Source organism: Triticum dicoccoides, chromosome 7B (genome assembly GCF_002162155.2).
Source record: "Triticum dicoccoides isolate Atlit2015 ecotype Zavitan chromosome 7B, WEW_v2.0, whole genome shotgun sequence".
NCBI lineage: Eukaryota > Viridiplantae > Streptophyta > Magnoliopsida > Poales > Poaceae > Triticum > Triticum dicoccoides.
The window spans coordinates 717,403,662-717,420,880 of NC_041393.1; the positions used below are offsets into that span (position 1 = coordinate 717,403,662).

General features: G+C 45.0%; 1 pseudogene; it reads left to right on the forward strand.

Annotated features, from left to right (window-relative positions):
- Positions 1 to 11,534: 11,534 nt before the first annotated feature.
- Positions 11,535 to 17,219, forward strand: part of LOC119339505 — a 14,849-nt pseudogene continuing 9,164 nt past the window's right edge.

Sequence of the window (17,219 nt, forward strand, 5' to 3'; positions counted from 1 at the left end):
CTCGCCTAAGTTTATAAAATCATGCCGAGTGGAGAGCAAACCTCCCACTCGGGGGCTTAGCTGCAGCCCAGTGCTCACCTAAGTTTATAAAATCCTGCTGAGTGGAGAGCAAACCTCCCACTCGGGGGCTTAGCTGCAGCCCAGTGCTCGCCTAAGTTTCTAAAATCCTACCGAGTGGAGGGTAAACCTCCCACTCGGGGGCTTAGCTGCAGCCCTGTGCTCGCCTAAGTTTCGAAAATCCTGTCGAGTGGAGAACAAACCTCCCACTCGGAGGCTTAGCTGCAGCCCAACACTCGCCTAAACATGACGAGTACAAGTCGATTGCAATTTGTGCTTCGTCCCTACCTGCAAAAGAGCATCACAGACACTAGTATATATTCCAACCCAAGGATGATGATTGTTCGAAAGCAGAAGCAAACATATTCAAAACCAAGTTCGGATAGCGTCCTACGGATCCAGAAGCGCTCAGGCATCAAGCCTGTTAAGGTTTATCGGTTAAAAAAATCACTCGGCATTCCGAGGCAAATTCAAAGCATCAAGCATAGAAGTTTTTTACCCCTCCTGCGGAGGGCTGGAAGGCGCAACAAACTCGTCCAGGTCGATTCCATCTGCGATCCGAGTGGCAGCGGCGATGAAGGTCTCCATGAAGGATCGGAAGTCATGCTTCTTGGTGTTGGCCACCTTGAGAGCTGCCAGCTTGTCCTCTCGCGCATCCTTGCAGTGAACACGGACCAGAGATAGAGCAACGTCGGCACCGCATCTGGCAGAAGACTTCTTCCATTCGTGCACTCGACTTGGAACTTCGTTCAATCGAGTCATCAAGGACTCAAGGTCGTTCTGAAGTGCTTCTCCTGGCTAGAGCGCTGTGTCGATGTGTGACGTCGCAACCTTCAGCCTTGCAAGATAGTCAACAACAGCAACAACGCGAGACTCGAGTCGGAGCACGTTCATGGCAGCTTCATCCTTCACGGGAGAGTTGATGGGGTCCAAGCCAGTCTCCACTCGACTAGTCTCTTCTTCAAAGTTTTGGCAGAATTCTGTGGATACGGTCCAAGGATAAGCTAATGTTCCCACAAAGTCAGTGATTACCAGTCGGATATAAAGGGTTACCTTCGAGCATGAGGAATAACTTCTTGGCGAGCCCTCCCAGATAAGCCTCCAGGTCATTCTTCTTTCCCGCCAGTTTGCTAGCCTTGTCACTCAGGTCTTTCTTCTCACGCTTCTGTTGGGTGACCTCCTTGTTGGCCGCGTCGAGAGCAGCTTTCAGAGTGGCATTCTCCTCTTCAAGTTTCCTGACCGAAGACAACTTCTCTTCGGCAAGTTTCGTCTTGTCCGAAGCCGCTTTCTGTGCCTCAGCGAGGTCAAGGTCCTTCTTCTTCAGAGCATCCCTCAGTTTATCTGTAAAATCACAATAAGATCAGACTCGGGGACAGGCAAGAAGCAAAGACAGTCGTCAAGATTCTCACCAAACATACCTTTTGCCTCCTCCTTCGCCTTCGTGAAGTTCTCCTAGACAAGCTTCAGGTCAAGTTCGAGTTGAATATGCTTGTTCTCCAATTTAGTATAACGAGCTGCAAGCTCACAAGATCTCTGCAAAAAACCAATCGAGAGATGTCAAAGATAGGTCACTTCCGAGTGACTAAGAGAAAAATCGTAGTATTTCTAAGACTACAGCTGAATCTAAACATTCAACTGTAGTCTCGGGGACTACACCCAGTGGGTGCACTCAGCGTGCCCCCACTAGTTCTATCAGCTAGACTCAGAGTCGGTCAGTCGACCAAAAAAGAGAAAGAGAGGGTGTGTTCTTCAGACCATAGTCGACTGCCAGCAGTCGACCACGGTCTCGGGGACTACACCCAGTGGGTGCACTCAGCGTGCCCCCACCGGTTTATGATTCCATTCGACCAGATCGAGTGAAGACAGTAATGAGAAAAAAAGAAAAACTCAAGACATAAAGACTATGGTCCACTGCCAGCAGTCGACCATAGCCTTGGGGACTACACCCAGTGGGTGCACTCAGCGTGCCCCCACCAATCCAGATTCTCAATCGACACACCCAGTGGGTGCACTCAGCATGCCCCCACCAATCCAGATTCTCAATCGACACACCCAGTGGGTGGACGACAGATACTAAGATTTTCAGAAAGAAAAGTTTTCAGATACCATATCCTAATAGAACAGGCAGTGATCAACCAACCTGAATGTTGCTCTGAAGGGCCGAACTGGCGCCATAAGCTGCTTGACTGGCATCTCGGATCGCCTTCACTTGCTATATCATAACCCCCTCCTGGCGTATGGCTTCTTTAGCAGCGCTTGCTTGGTCTTCAGGGACGTGGTGGGTAGAGAAAAGTGAAGGCTGGACAGCACCCGACGACGAAGGGCGAGCACTCGTTAGCGGCACCGCAAAGGATACGGTAGGCCGAGTGACGTTGTCCCCCTCCGCAACTAACGTCTCAGGTGCTGATACGACCTGAGCTGCCTTGCCAGCAGACGCTCTCCTATTCCTCCTCTGCCTCAGTGGTTCCTCGTCTTCATCATCATCAGGAAGATCAATGATGGTATTAGACGGAGCTGCAGAAAAGAGTCAAAGTTAAAACAGAAGATCCCACCAACTGAAAACGAAACTTCAAAGGTCATACCAGGGTTGGAAGTGACGGCATCTTCCATTTCTTGATCATCAGGTCTAGCCGAGGTATCAGAAGTAGCAGCACTGCAGTTTCAGAAATCAGTCGATCAGCTAACGAATCGACCAAGAATAAATCCATGAGAAACAAGAGGACACAAGTTATGTCATTACCCAGAAATAGTGGGAATCACCATCTTCATCTTCGGCAAAGCCTTCGTCGGCCTCGACGACACCACTCGAGATTGTTTCGACGCTTTCTTAGTCGGCGCCGGAGAGGTCGTCCGAGGACGCTTGGTCGATTGCACAGCAGGCGCGGCCCCCTTGCCGCGCTCGACCGCAGGGTCATGAGCAAGCTTGGACCTTCTTTCAGAACAGGGAGGCGCAACTTCCTCCTCCTCCTCCTCATCGGAGCCTGCATCTTCATCACCCTCATCGCCATCCGATTCCCACTCCTCCTGACTTTCACCTCCACTTCCTTCCTCCTCCTCGGTCTGTGCTTGCGCCCCGTTGGGCATCGAATACAACTCAGTGGTAGCCTGAAAGACAACAAACAAGACAAAAGCCGATCGACTGATCTGCAGTGAAACAGAATGGACAGAACATGATTACAGTCGGACATAAGCGGTCATACCTTGTCTGCCTCATAAGATTGGTCGAGTGGCGGGATCCTCCTGGCCCCATGAGGGTTGTCCTTGTTCCCTGTGATGGCAGTCATCCACCTCTCCAGTGTGACATCGTCGACCTCTTCTGGGTGGACCCGAGTGGTGTCTTCAGTACGAGAGTACAACCACATCGGGTGGCCCCGGTACTGGAGTGGCTGGATGCGCCGTCGAAGGAAAACCTCCAGAAGATCCATGCCAGTCACACCATCGCGAATGAGTTGGACTACCCGCTCCATCAACATTTTAACCTGAGCCTTCTCCTCCGGAACTACTTTCAGAGAAGACGGCTTGTTCACTTGACTCATGGAGAAGGGAGGGAGCCCAGTTGACTGCCCTGGCATCGATTGGTCTCGGCAGTAGAACTAGGTCGACTGCCACCCTCTAACTGACTCAGGAAGGGTCATAGCCGGAAAAGCACTCTTACTCCTCATCTGGACCCCAAGACCCCCACACATCTGGATTACTTGGGTTCTCTCGTCATTTGGATTAGCCTTTTTCACCGTCTGAGAGCGACAAGTGAATATGTGTTTGAAAAGGCCCCGGTGAGGCCAACAACCCAAGAAGTTTTTGCACAGAGACACGAAAGCGGCAAGATAGGCAATGGAATTGGGTGTGAAGTGGTGGAGCTGAGCCCCGAAGAAGTTCAGAAATCCCCGAAAGAAAAGATGCAGCGGCAAAGAAAACCCACGATCGACATGAGTCGCTAGGAGGACACACTCACCCTCCTAAGGCTGCGGCTGCCACTCTGTCCCCGGAAGCCTCGCTGCTCCGTGCTCGATCAGCCCCTCGTTGGCCAGGTCGTCGAGATCCTTCTGGGTGATGGTCGAGCGGATCCAATCCACTTGGATCCAACCTTGTGGCCGGCGGGACCGCGACGAGGATCCACCCCGACTGGTTGCTCTCCCCTTTGCCTTCGCCGTCGCCTTCTTCGCCCGCTCCAAAGCCGCCGTCTTCTCCTTCACCATTGTCGTTGATGAGGCTGGTACGGAGCAATGGCGCTGAACAGATGGCAAGTGCGGCGGATGAATCTGAAGACGGGGGAGGGGAAAATGAGGGAGCGTTGTTCAAAAACCTCCGCCCGGTTCCTTATATGGAGTCGCTTCCGAGTGGCTGACTGGTGGACCCGGGCAATCCTGTCAAATCCCGAAACAGTCGCATGAGGGATACGTGGCAAAAAAGGTGGCGCAGGAATCGAGTCGTCTCTGTCTTATCCCATCCGAGAACCACGGCCTTCTCCGCTTCACGCGCTTCCCGAAATTCGGATCCCACTAAATCCGCTAACCGCAGGGCAACTTGTCAGACGGAAGATCTCCTGCGATCCGTCACTCGGAAATCTCCAAGTATATAAAGATCACTCGACCTACATCCAGAATGGATCAAGGCGATTGAAAAAGAAGTTGATGTCGTGACCTACGATCTTTTGATCCAGAACAAGACGTGCTCATAGCATAGAAAGAGGAGTCGGAAGAATTCTCAACTCCTTCCTCACTCAAACCTCGATCCATTCGGGGGCTAATGATGGAGTCGTGTACCTAGGGTAGGGTCATGGACCTGTTCAAGGTACCCTCCCCAAGGACATCTTCAGATGATGCCGTCTTCCAGTCGACCTAGAGGGACTCCACTCGACTGACTGGAAGACACTCAACGTACTCGAAGACACTCGACCACGAAGACTCACTCGACCACCAGGAGTTCAAGATCTACTCTGTATCCAAACGGTCTGTAACTAAGTAGTCTTTATGGTCATGATGACACTTTATGTAAGGCGTTACCAGTAATGCCAGGCCTTAATGTACTTTAAACCCTCCGCTACGTGGGCCGGCTGGGGTCTTGGCATCCTCTATATAAGCCACCCCCCCCTCCACTGGCAGAAGGGTTCGCACCCCTGTAACTCTCACACATATAATCCAGTCGACCACCTCCGGGCACCAAGACGTAGTGCTGTTACTTCTTCCGAGAAGGGCCTGAACTCGTAAAACTCTTGTGTGCACAACTACTCCATAGCTAGGATCTTGCCTCTCCTTAGTACCCCCCTACATTACTGTCAGACTTAGGACCACGACAACCGGGTCTGAGGAAGGACGGGGAAGTCCTCGAACCGGCGTAGGGGCACGGCGGCGGGCGGATGGGGGATCGGCGACGGTGGGTTGATAAAGAGCTCGCGGAAGACGACAGTGCCACCTTGGTGGCCACCTCGCCAGCGTCGGGCGAAGAAGCCTTGGTAAACCTCTCTTTGTCCATTGGCTCCTCGAGCTCCCCGACACACAGGCAGAGGTTGAGGATGGAGGCGGCGGCGATGGCGGCGACCTACCAATGGTTACGGGGGTGGTGTGTGTCGGTGAGCGGAGGCTTTGAGGAGTGTGTGCTATGTGTGGAGGGCGGCAGGGGGGTTAAGGTGGTGTTTGAGGAAATACCGCGGCAGTTGAAAATTTTACTAGGCGGGAGTAACAAGGCGGGGCTACTGAAAATTTCGATCAAGGGCGACTAGATATTTTTGAGATTGCGAGGGATGCAGAGGCGGGAGTATTTGGGGAGCGAGCTAGTGTGCTTTACACACGGGCTGTGGATTGTAGCCGACACACCTTCTTGCGTAAGCCATAGGCATACTATACACCGACGGTGCTCCAGGATATTTTGTATTGCATCTCACACGGTTGGTGGTAATAAGTTGTGTGGGACCTACTTGATTTTTTATTTTGATTTGAATTACATAATGGGGTCACAACGGCAATGGATTGTGTTTGAATTGCTAGACCTTTTATCTGCAGTGAACATGCAACTATATGTGTGTCGTACAAAAATTGGAATTATTCAGTATTCGTTTGGAAATTTTATACATTAAATTGGTTTTCTAGCCATTTCAGGTGCACAATTCAAAATTAAAGCACATGCTCCAGTCCATAAAAATGGGTTGCAAAATAAAATGTTTGTCCTTGGTTGCAAGCTTAGGTAACAAAGAGGTCACACACTAACGACATGGCAGTCCTCTCAGACCTAGTGCCCGCGCGGGATGGCCTCTGCCCCCCCCCACACGAGCGAAGCCACTTCGCACCCCACACGGTTAGTCCGCCACGCCGCTAAGAACAAGTACTACAATAGTGGGCTTATAGCCTGCTTACATGGCAATTTTTTCTATGTGGAGGAGAGAGACATGAAGGATTCCTGCAACAAGGACAAGCGTGCCTGGCACTCGGCCTGGAAGGAGAAACTTGACAAAGCTCACGTTGTGTACGCGACCAAGGAGGCGTACACGAGCTACGACACGTACAGGCGGATCGTTGACATGAGGAAGTGCCTCCTTCCCCAAAACGGCAGGGATCCAGCCGGAAGCAGAGCAATGGAAAGTTCGTCGCAACAAGAAGTAGATGATTAGATCCTCGTTTCTCCTAGTTTAGTATGCATGTAATTGCTTACTTTGATGTGTGAAATTGTTATGTGTGTAGTCACTTGTGTAATTGTATGCTTAATTTGGTTATGCAATGTTGTCTTTTTAAGTATACTAGTAGAATGCCCGTGCGTTGCCACGGGCTTTTAAAATATTTTGCTGGAGCTATGTAAATATAAAGTATGTTAAATTTCACGTGTAAAGAATAGATATCATGGGCCCAATCGAGTAACAATTTAAATCCACTTCACTTGCAATGTTAATTGATAGCAAAAAGGCAATTTGACCTTGGATACATATAGAACGATTATCCAACTAAAAAATTGTTACAAATTAAGATATACTATTTGATGCACTTAAGAAATCTCGCACAATATTAGAAATTTTGTTTTTATCTGCACTGGCATGATATTCGAGCAAGTATAATAGAAACATCTTTCTCAACTCGTACCCATTATGCACAAGCAATATATGCAGTTAGCACAAACCTGATGAAGTAATTCTTTACCACTCCATCAGAGCATAAATAAATAATAGCCAGACAAATCTCGGTAATTTCCTAAATTAATATTATTTCGAATATAGTGATAACAGAAGTAAAATGTATTTGTATGGTCACAATGCATGGAAATTTGAAGGGAGTGCCTTTGCAATTAACTAAAAAGAAATGTGTGTTTTAGTCGAGCTCGATTGCCGCTGGTATTCCTCCAAATGTTTGTCTTTTTCTTCACCCGTCGATCCAACTACCTCAACTACGCCACAACAGAGAGCATCTGCATCCGAGCACCACAAACCACCCCTATGTGCCCGGTCAAAAGGCCTGGTCACTAACCGGTCAGAAAAACCGACGCAGACCGATGACTCATAACAACCCTATAGGCCTGGGGTGTCCCGCACCCATCATATCTAACCAAAATCTAGAGCAGATATAGGAAGGCCGCGTCCGCCACATCAGCCTGGCCCACGCTAGCCCGTGTCAACCCCACTTTGTCCCCACTAAAATCCCCACCCGGAGCAAACCCTAACTCCACTTTACTTTCGATCTGCACTACATCGATTCACCTCCACTCCACGTCCATTCCCCTCCCCCTCTCTGTCCCAATGTCGACACCGACGGCGCTCTCAAGAAGTCTTGAACCAAGTATCAAGCATTCATAACTTTAAATGTATGTTATACTATATCAATGCCAAAATTATCCTTCGAAACATTGGGAAGAACAAAATACATAAAGAGCGCAGTTGCAAATGCAGGCTTCAAATTTAGGAGAAGATGGTCTCTAACACTTGTCAACAATCTCATGAATCATAAAGAAGGACCAATAGCTCTATGTCCAAAACTACATTAAACCACCTTTAAAAAGCATTGAACATAAGAACTGGAATATATTGTGTGACAAAAGAATGTATCGTGTTATATACAGTTTTTAAGGCGATTCAATTGCTTGAGTGATATTTATAAATGAATCACATCATTGGTACATGGACAAAAAATATATCACATATTCGAATATACTGCCAACTGAAGCATATATTCGGTTCACTCAAATCAATTCGGTGGTGAATAGTGAGTGGCGAAACAAAAACTTTTAATCACACCTAGGACAGATAATCCTCTAAATGTGCACAAACAACTTTTGTGCTAATAACATCAACATCAACACAAAGAGATATGAAGAAGAAGGATCAGGGAAATGACCTTATTTAAAGAAGAAATATTTATTGGCCTTGGTGGCAATCTTGATGGCTGCTTGTTTGGTCTCTCTGCACACCAAAAGAAAAAACTCCAAGAAGATCAAGAACTCCAACAATTAGTATCTTCTAATTGCAAAAGTTTCTAAAAGAAAATAGGAATTTTGTAACAAAAAAAGCAAATGTCATATCTTGCTCAACGAAGCTCCAGAATGAAATAGTTTTCCTACACATCTTGCTAACAAAAAGTTCACGAAAACTTAATGAAGAAATAGTAAGGATATTTCTTAATGCAAAATCTAATGCATCTAAATATAACGCGTAGCAACGGGAGGAGTCATATTAAATTGAAAAATATTTGCATACGAGTTTTAGGTTCTTCTGTCTATAGTCACCCAACAACAAAAGTACACATATGTTCCCCACGGGTTATTATAATCTATGCCACTATCCTCCGGAGCAAACTAACTCAAGAAATATGAGTCTATGTTACTCTATATTTTGTTAGAAACCATATAAAGTCCATTGTTAGACAAAAATTTGGAAGGTAAAAAGTAACATATTACATGGGGTGCAACACAAGTGAGATAAGTGGCCAATCAAAACTAAAAATTGATCAACTGATGTACATGGAAATAATTGTTGTGGACAAGTCAAATCAAATTTTCTTGAAGCGCAAATTCAAAGTCATAAGATTAGATGTTTCTATCTTTAGGCATGTAAAGGTTAAAATGCGGTGAAGAATTCTCGCTTTAAACAAATATCATTGAACTTTTGCTAACCTGTTCCCGACAACAGTATGCAAGCCCTGGAAAATAAAACATACCAAGAGTAATGTTTCCAATCATTAAATACTTAGTAAATCCTCAAATGCCATCTTACAATCCAATAGAACATAGTAGCATCACATCCCTTTCTATTTCACAGTCCTCATATCATTCTAGATATAGGCTTATGTCATTGTGTGAGATTTTCCTAGATGAATCACACGAGTAAGCTTAGCTATTTCCAATATCACCAATTGAACATATAAAAAGTTTATCAACTTACATAGTATAACAAAATTGGGTCTTCTCAAACTTGCTATATCGACCAAAAATTACCAATTTTCCCACTGTTAAGGAAGTAGAATAAGTGTCACTGGTCCGAGCAGTATATTGTATACTCTATGTTGTTAGTGCTAGCATGATTAACATGATCACAGTGGCAAACCCCTCTGAGCTTATCGTTACCACCGGTCCACCGCAATGGCCCATGCTCTCAATACTTAGTTCATCGAGTTGTGTCATTAACCATTACTTAGTTCATGAAAATAGCAACAATATTATGACCTAGATATAGTAAATTAGCAGGCTAACATAATACAAAGGTAACATGAGATTACCTCAGTAATATCTTAATTATGTTTTCATCAAAAGATCTACATGCTTAGATTTCTGCATTCCAATTAAGAAAATCTAAAGGCTCTTTCTTTAAGTATTGACACCTGATCACACACCTCAATTTTCTATCTTCAAATTTCCAACTTGGCATTTGCTTAGTTGTTATGATAATCCTGCTAGTACAACTATGAAAAATAGGAATTACCATGGTGTTTTCATTTGAAAGAAAGAAACACCACCAATCATGAGACCAAAAATTACCAATTTGCCCACTGCTACAGAAAGAATATACTAGCACCACACCTATCTGCAGCAGCTTTCTGCGGAGTTTCTGAAAATGCATAGCGGAAGGACAAACAGATTATACCAGCACAACACCTATCTGCAGCAACTTTCTGCAGAGTTTCTGAAAATGCATGGGAGAAGGACAAGCAGATTGTCAGATACCAAGCAACTTGTCATAATAATTTGCATGGCAATTCAAAAAATTGTGGGATCTCCATTGCCTGGGTAACTAAACCAAGAGGTTAATATTCCAATACCAAGCTATATGATTTTGGTAGCTTATTTTTGCTTTCTAATTACATGATTGATCAACTAAGAAATGATTTAGAGTTAGCTTGTACTATTTCCTCCAGAATTGCTCCGTGCAAATTGAATCAATCATCAATCAGAAGAAAAATATCAGCAAAATGTGATTATTTAGATGTTCCAAGAGGGGTGGTTGCCAACCTACTCCCATAAGTTGAGCACCACCATGCCAGCATGTACGATGAGCACGACATTGCCGGAATTTTGGAGAAAGAGGGTTCTCCAGCCACATGGACCCACCAACACCAATTTATTACATCAAAGAGGCTAACCAAGCCGAATTGACAAGCTTCTTCTACAAGTAAATCTAAGGCTGGTTCAGCTTTAGAATCTATATGTCTAGTACTCTTCTACTACAACTTATATTACATGTCTAGTACAGAGATAAAACTTGACAAGCTTCTTCTTCTTCTTGTACAAGTTATATTACATGTGTAGTACAGAGATAAATTATAAATTCTTTCCATGAACCAAGAATTCGAAGCAAGCATGAATACACTGTAGCCAGCACAGATCATGTAATGTTAATTGTGTCAAGAACTAAATTTCCTTGGTTGTGAGCGAGATTGTCAGCGAATTAGCTTGAATTGTACCTGCATTGCCATAGTGAACCGCTCCTTCGGATCGGGGCCGTAGGCCTCAATCTGTTTGGTAGTCTTATTGGTGAAGTAGCCCATGGTGAGATTGTTTTGGGCGAAATGGAAGGTGTACCATGCCTTGGAGAAGTACTCGGATTTGGGTAGGATCTCACGATAAATTCCACTATAGAGCAAAATATCAAAAATTACTATCGCGTTCTCTGAAATGAGAATGAAAATATGGAATATGACACACCTTTACTCCTCACCCATTATGTTATACACGAACTGCCTTCTCTTGGTGAATTGTTCCAATTACCAGGTCTGCACACCCCAGTAGGTCGGGCTCTAAATGAATGTCCAAAAAATTATGAGGCTGTAATTGGAGATGAACATACCCCAATTACCATAGCTGTGACTGAGAGTCTGAGATAGATGATGAACTGACGGATGTGCCGGCCGGCCGGCACATCCGCGGAGATTAAATGAAAGACATTAGACATGATTGCACGGTATGTCAATTTTTGACATTGAATAAGATTCCTATGCATCTTGCATTAGCAGCATCAGGGAGGGACAAAGCTACATTACTCTCTGGCCGTGATTCAATACTGGTCATACATGTGGCTTTCTTCTGCTTTGACATTGACCAAAACTACTGCACCTAATTACACTGGTCATACATGTACGTTCACATAAAGAAGAGAACGAAGCATCTCACTAATTTGACTACAAGAGGAAAATACGCCACCGCCAATCCAACTCGACATGGCACGAATTCATCACCAGAGCACGTAAATTTCATTAGCTGGTACCATGAACCAAAATGATTAAAGAAACCGTGCATAAGCATCTCTGAAACATCCAACAAGAGACCCTGCACCAATATAATGCAGCACAAATCTAATTATGCGAGGAAATAGACAGGGCTCAAGTGGAAACATCATCTTACCTGAGCCAATCTCTCCTCCCTCCTCGCAATATTCCTCTCCCTGCTAGCTAGCCTTGCTCTTGCACGCTTGGCCTCAAACTGGTCAGAGAGGGTCGTCTCTCTTGCCTTCTCACTTTCTCAGCCTTGGACTTGTGGATACTCTCCATGAAGACCCTCTTGTTCTTGAACATGTTACCTTGACCTTCAGGTACATGTCATGAAACATGCAAGCATCTCAACACGCTGGGCGCCAAGGCCGTGCTGGCCTTCTCGACCACCGTGCCGCTCTTGGAGATCGCCTTCGCTGTCCTGCTCCTCCCCTACCTCCTCCTGGCCACGCTCGCCTTCTCGCAGCGCCCCGGGAAGCCCAACCCGTCCTTGCCCATCTTCCTTGTCCTCGCACGCCTCCTCCTCGCCGCACACACCGTGGCAGGGTTCCTTGTTGGGGCCGCGCTCCCGTTGCTCTACGTCCTCGACGGCCTCCAGTCCGCGAACACCACGGGGATCGCCGCCGAGGCCCCGCACGCGTTCCTGCTCTCCGCGCAGGTCTTCATCGAGGGGCTCACCGCCGCGGTCCCGTGGCGGTTCTCGCTCTCTGTCAGGGCCGCCGTACCGGTCATGTACAACGCGCGCAGGATGTTCGCGGCAGGGTAGTGGCTCCAGCAGGAGATGGAGGGGGTGACTGCGGCAACGGGAAGGGAAGGGTGCGGAGCGGCAGGAGGTTGGGCTGGTCGACGAGTTCCCCTGCGGCGGCGGCGGCGTAGGAAACCTAGTGCGTGCAAGGGTAATCAAGGAGAAGAGCTGCTCTCAGGGTTGTTTAGAGCGTTTTTTTCTCTCTGGGAGGGTGAAAATCGGTGGAATCGGAGTGAGGGGTGGAAGGTGGGAAAAAAAAAACAGATGAAAAAAACCAGACGAAAATGATGGGACTATTCAACCAACTCGTTCATTAGGAGTAGAGATGAGGGGTGGAAGGTGGGGGACGAAAAAGACCAGACGAAAAAAACCAGACGAAAATGATGGGACTATTCAACCAACTCGTTCATTAGGAGTAGAGATTAGGAGTAGAGATATGTTGATGCTCTGTAGACAGAGAAAATCACATCGCACATGGACTAAACAATGGAACCCGTCGGTGATGATTTTATCAATCACTGCCAATTGTATACCAACAATCGTTTGCTCACAACACACACGACATGTTAATAGGAATCGTCTGTGTTGTTATCGGTCTTCCCACCCATTTTCGATTACAGACCTGTTTGCCGCTTATCACACACATCTTGTTAAGTTGAACCATTTCAGTTCTCTTGGCTCAACACAAATAGTTCATCCGAGTGAACTGTATGCCGTATATCACACACACCTTCATCTGGCTGCCCTTTTTTGTTGTTACGCCTCATCACAGACAGTTCATCCGAGTGAACCATATGCTCTACATCGCACACGCCTTCATCTGGCAACCCATTTTTTTTGTTCCTCCTCACTGCAAACAGTTAATTGAACTGAACCGTATGTCCTGAATCTGCACATGCAACAAAAATCTAAACTGTGTTTGATGCATCCGTCCTCGCAAAAGTTTTGCACCTTTTTTGACGGGTTTTTACACCATCTTTTGCGATTATTGCATCACACACAGTTTTGTCAAAGAGTCTCTGATCGTAGTGTCACGTTAGCAGTATCCTGCAGTAGTGTTTGCAGTGCTTGTCAAGCAGAAAAACAAGTTGGAGGAAGTCATCCTGTGAATTACATTATGACCACGAGAAACCGCTCGAGCTACTTCATATGGATCTTTTTGGTCCCAACGCCTACAAGAGTCTCGGTGGTAACTCGTTCGGATTGGTCATTGTTGATGATTTTTCAAGATTTACATGAGTGTTCTTTCTTGATGATAAATCACAGGTGCAAAAGATCTCCAAGAACTTCGCCAGGAAGGCCCAAAATCAATTTTAAGTGAAAATCAAGAAGGTTCGTAGCGACAACAGAATGGAGTTTAAAAATGCCAATGTGGATACCTTTCTTGATGAAGAAGGGATTTCACATGAGTTCTCGGCTATGTACACACCTCAAGAAAATGGAGTTGTTGAGAGGAAGAACCAGACACTCATTGAGATGGCGAGAATGATGCTTTATGAATACAAGACGCCAGAACACTTTTGGGTGGAAGCGGTTGAGACAACTTGTCATGCAACAAATCGACTATATCTTCACAAGCTTCTCGGCAAGACGGCATACGAGTTTCTCACCGGTAACAAACCCCAAGTTGGATACTTTCGAGTATTTGGCTCAAAGTGTTACATTCTTGATAAGCATCATCGTTCGAAATTTGCCCCTAAGTCTCATGAAGGTTTCCTACTCGGTTATGGCTCAAATTCTCACACTTATCGTGTCTAAAATAATTTCACCTGAAAGGTTTAAGAGACGGTAGATGTGAAGTTTGATGAATCTAACGGCTCACAAGTAGAGGAATTGCCAATTGATGTAGGAGACAAAGATCCCTCAGAAGAAATTCAAGACTTGTCTATTGGCAAGATTCACCCAACGGAGGTGAAGGAGAGTAACTTGTCCGTTCAAGTGGAAGCCTCTACTTCACGACAAGGTGAACCACAAGTTGACTTGGAGGCATCCACAAGTGGAACACATCAAGATGAAGGAAACGAGGAAGTACAACAAGATGATCCTCATCGACCTACCTCTCCACCTCCACAAGAGAACAACAACGCCAACAACATTGAAGAAGGACAAGAGGAAGAATAAGACAATGAAGAGGATGTTCCACCCCGACCCAAACAAAAGCTCTCACGAGTTTCAGCAAGAGTCTCAAAGATCATCCCGTCTCAAACCGGGAGAATTACTCGCTCTAAAACTCGTTTGGCTAACTATTGTGAACATTACTCATTCATTTCTATTATTGAACCTATGAAGGTTGAAGAAGCTCTTGATGATCCGGGTTGGGTGAACGCTATGCATGAAGAGCTACACAATTTCGAGAGGAATCAAGTATGGATGCTTGTTGAAAAGCCCGATGAGAAGCATAATGTCATTGGAACCAAATGGGTGTTTCGGAATAAGCAAGATGAAGATGGACAAGTTGTACACAACAAGTCCCGTCTCGTCGCCCAAGGCTACACTCAATTTGAAGGTATGGACTATGGTGACATATGCCCCCGTTGCTACACTTGAGTCCATACGCATCTTACTTGCTTATGCCAATCATCAGGACATTACTTTATATCAAATGGAGATAAAAAGTGCTTTTCTAAATGGAGAAATTGAAGAGGAAGTCTATGTCAAACAACCTCCTGGCCTTGTTAATCCCAAGAAACCCGATCATGTTTACAAACTTCACAAAGCTCTTTATAGTCTTAAACAAGCTCCTAGAGCATGGTAAAATGCTTGACTAAGTTTCTTATTGAAAAAGGATTTGAAATTGGAAAAATCAATTCTACATTTTTTCCTAAAAGGGTTAATGGTGAATTATTTGTGTGCCAAATTTATGTGGATGATATAATATTTAGTTCGACTAACCCTTATTTTAGTGAAAATTTTGAAGGCTAATGTTGGAGAAGTTTGAGATGTCTATGATGAGTGAACTCAAATTGTTTCTTGGTTTGCAAATCAAGAAAACTAAGGAGGGTACCTTTGTTTCCCAAACAAAGTATAACAAGGACTTATTCAAGATGTTCAACATGCAAGAAAGCAAAGGTATGAAAACACCCATGCCTACCAGTGGACATCTTGACTTGACCAAGGATGGCAAACCGGTTGACCAAAAGGTTTACCGCTCTATGATTGGTTCATTGTTATATCTATGTGCCTCACGTCCCGATGTTATGCTAAGTGTGTGCATGTGTGCACGATATCAAGCGGTCCCTAAAGAATGTCATCTTAAGGCTGTGAAAAGGATAGTGAGATATTTAATTCATACACCAAACGTTGGCATTTGGTATCCTAAGAGGTCTTCCTTTGATCTTGTTGGCTACTCCGACTCGGACTATGCCGGAGACAAGGTTGATAGAAAGTCCACTTCAGGTACTTGTCAATTTCTTGGTAGATCTCTTGTATCTTGGTCCTCCAAGAAACAAAACTTGTTATCCTTATCCATCGCCGAAGCGGAATACATTGCCGCCGGATCATGTTGTGCTCAATTACTTTGGATGACCCAAACCCTTAAGGATTATGGGATATATGTGAAACATGTTCCATTGCTTTGTGATAATGAAAGTGCTATTAAGATTGCTCACAATCCCGTGCAACATTCTCGGACTAAGCATATTGAAGTTTATCATCATTTCATTCGGGATCAAGTTGCTAAAGGAGACATCAATCTTAAGCATGTTTGTACCGATAAGCAATTGGCAGATATATTCACCAAACCACTTGATGAGAAAGTGTTTTGCCATTTTAGAGGTGAATTGTACATCATTGATGCCTCAAACTTGGAGTAGGAACTCCATCTAGATACATGCAAGGCATGAGCCTTTTTGACCAATCCTTGATATTTCTCTTAAGATGATGATCATATGTCTTGGATCTATACTTGTACCCTTGCATGTTATCTAACCCTTGTAGGTACTTTGATGAGCCCAAATCTATGAGATTGCAATTCAGTCACATCTTGAGCAATCTCTACGTCACCAAGCTTCTATATGATTGTGGAATACAAGGAAGGATGAGCTCACTCAACATATCCTTCGACAATTTCTATATATCAAATTTCATTTGGTATCAAGTTTCATGATTGTCATTTTGGATACACAAGTGCTATTCCTTGCAAGACTAACCCATTTAGGAAGATGAACTTAAACTACAAGTGGTGCTCTCAACTCTTGATGGACTACATCAACCTTGAGCACCCAACGCAAGTTCAACTACATGACCAAGATCAACACAACCCAAGGTATGGTATTCCATCTTAGAGAAGGTTTGACCCAAGTCATGAGACAAAGCAACTCAACGAGGTGTGAATACATCAAAATGCTTAAACGAAAAATGGTAACCCCATTTTGAGCTTAAACGATGAGTATGACCTATGATCAAGTGTTATCACTTGACTCCTCGGTCAATATACTCTAACATGGGTGACTTTGTCGCCGACTAATACGTCTCTAACGTATCTATAATTTTCTATTGTTCCATGCTATTATATTACCTGTTTTGGATGTTTAATGGGCTTTACTATACACTTTTATATCATTTTTGGGACTAACCTATTAACCTAGAGCCCAGTGCCAGTTTTTGTTTTTTCCCTGTTTTTGAGTTTTACAGAAAAGGAATACCAAACGGAGTCCAATTGATGTGCCAATTTTTGACGAATTTTTATGGACCAAAAGAAGCCCCTGGAGTGCAAGAGTTGGGCCAGAAGAGTCCCGGACTGC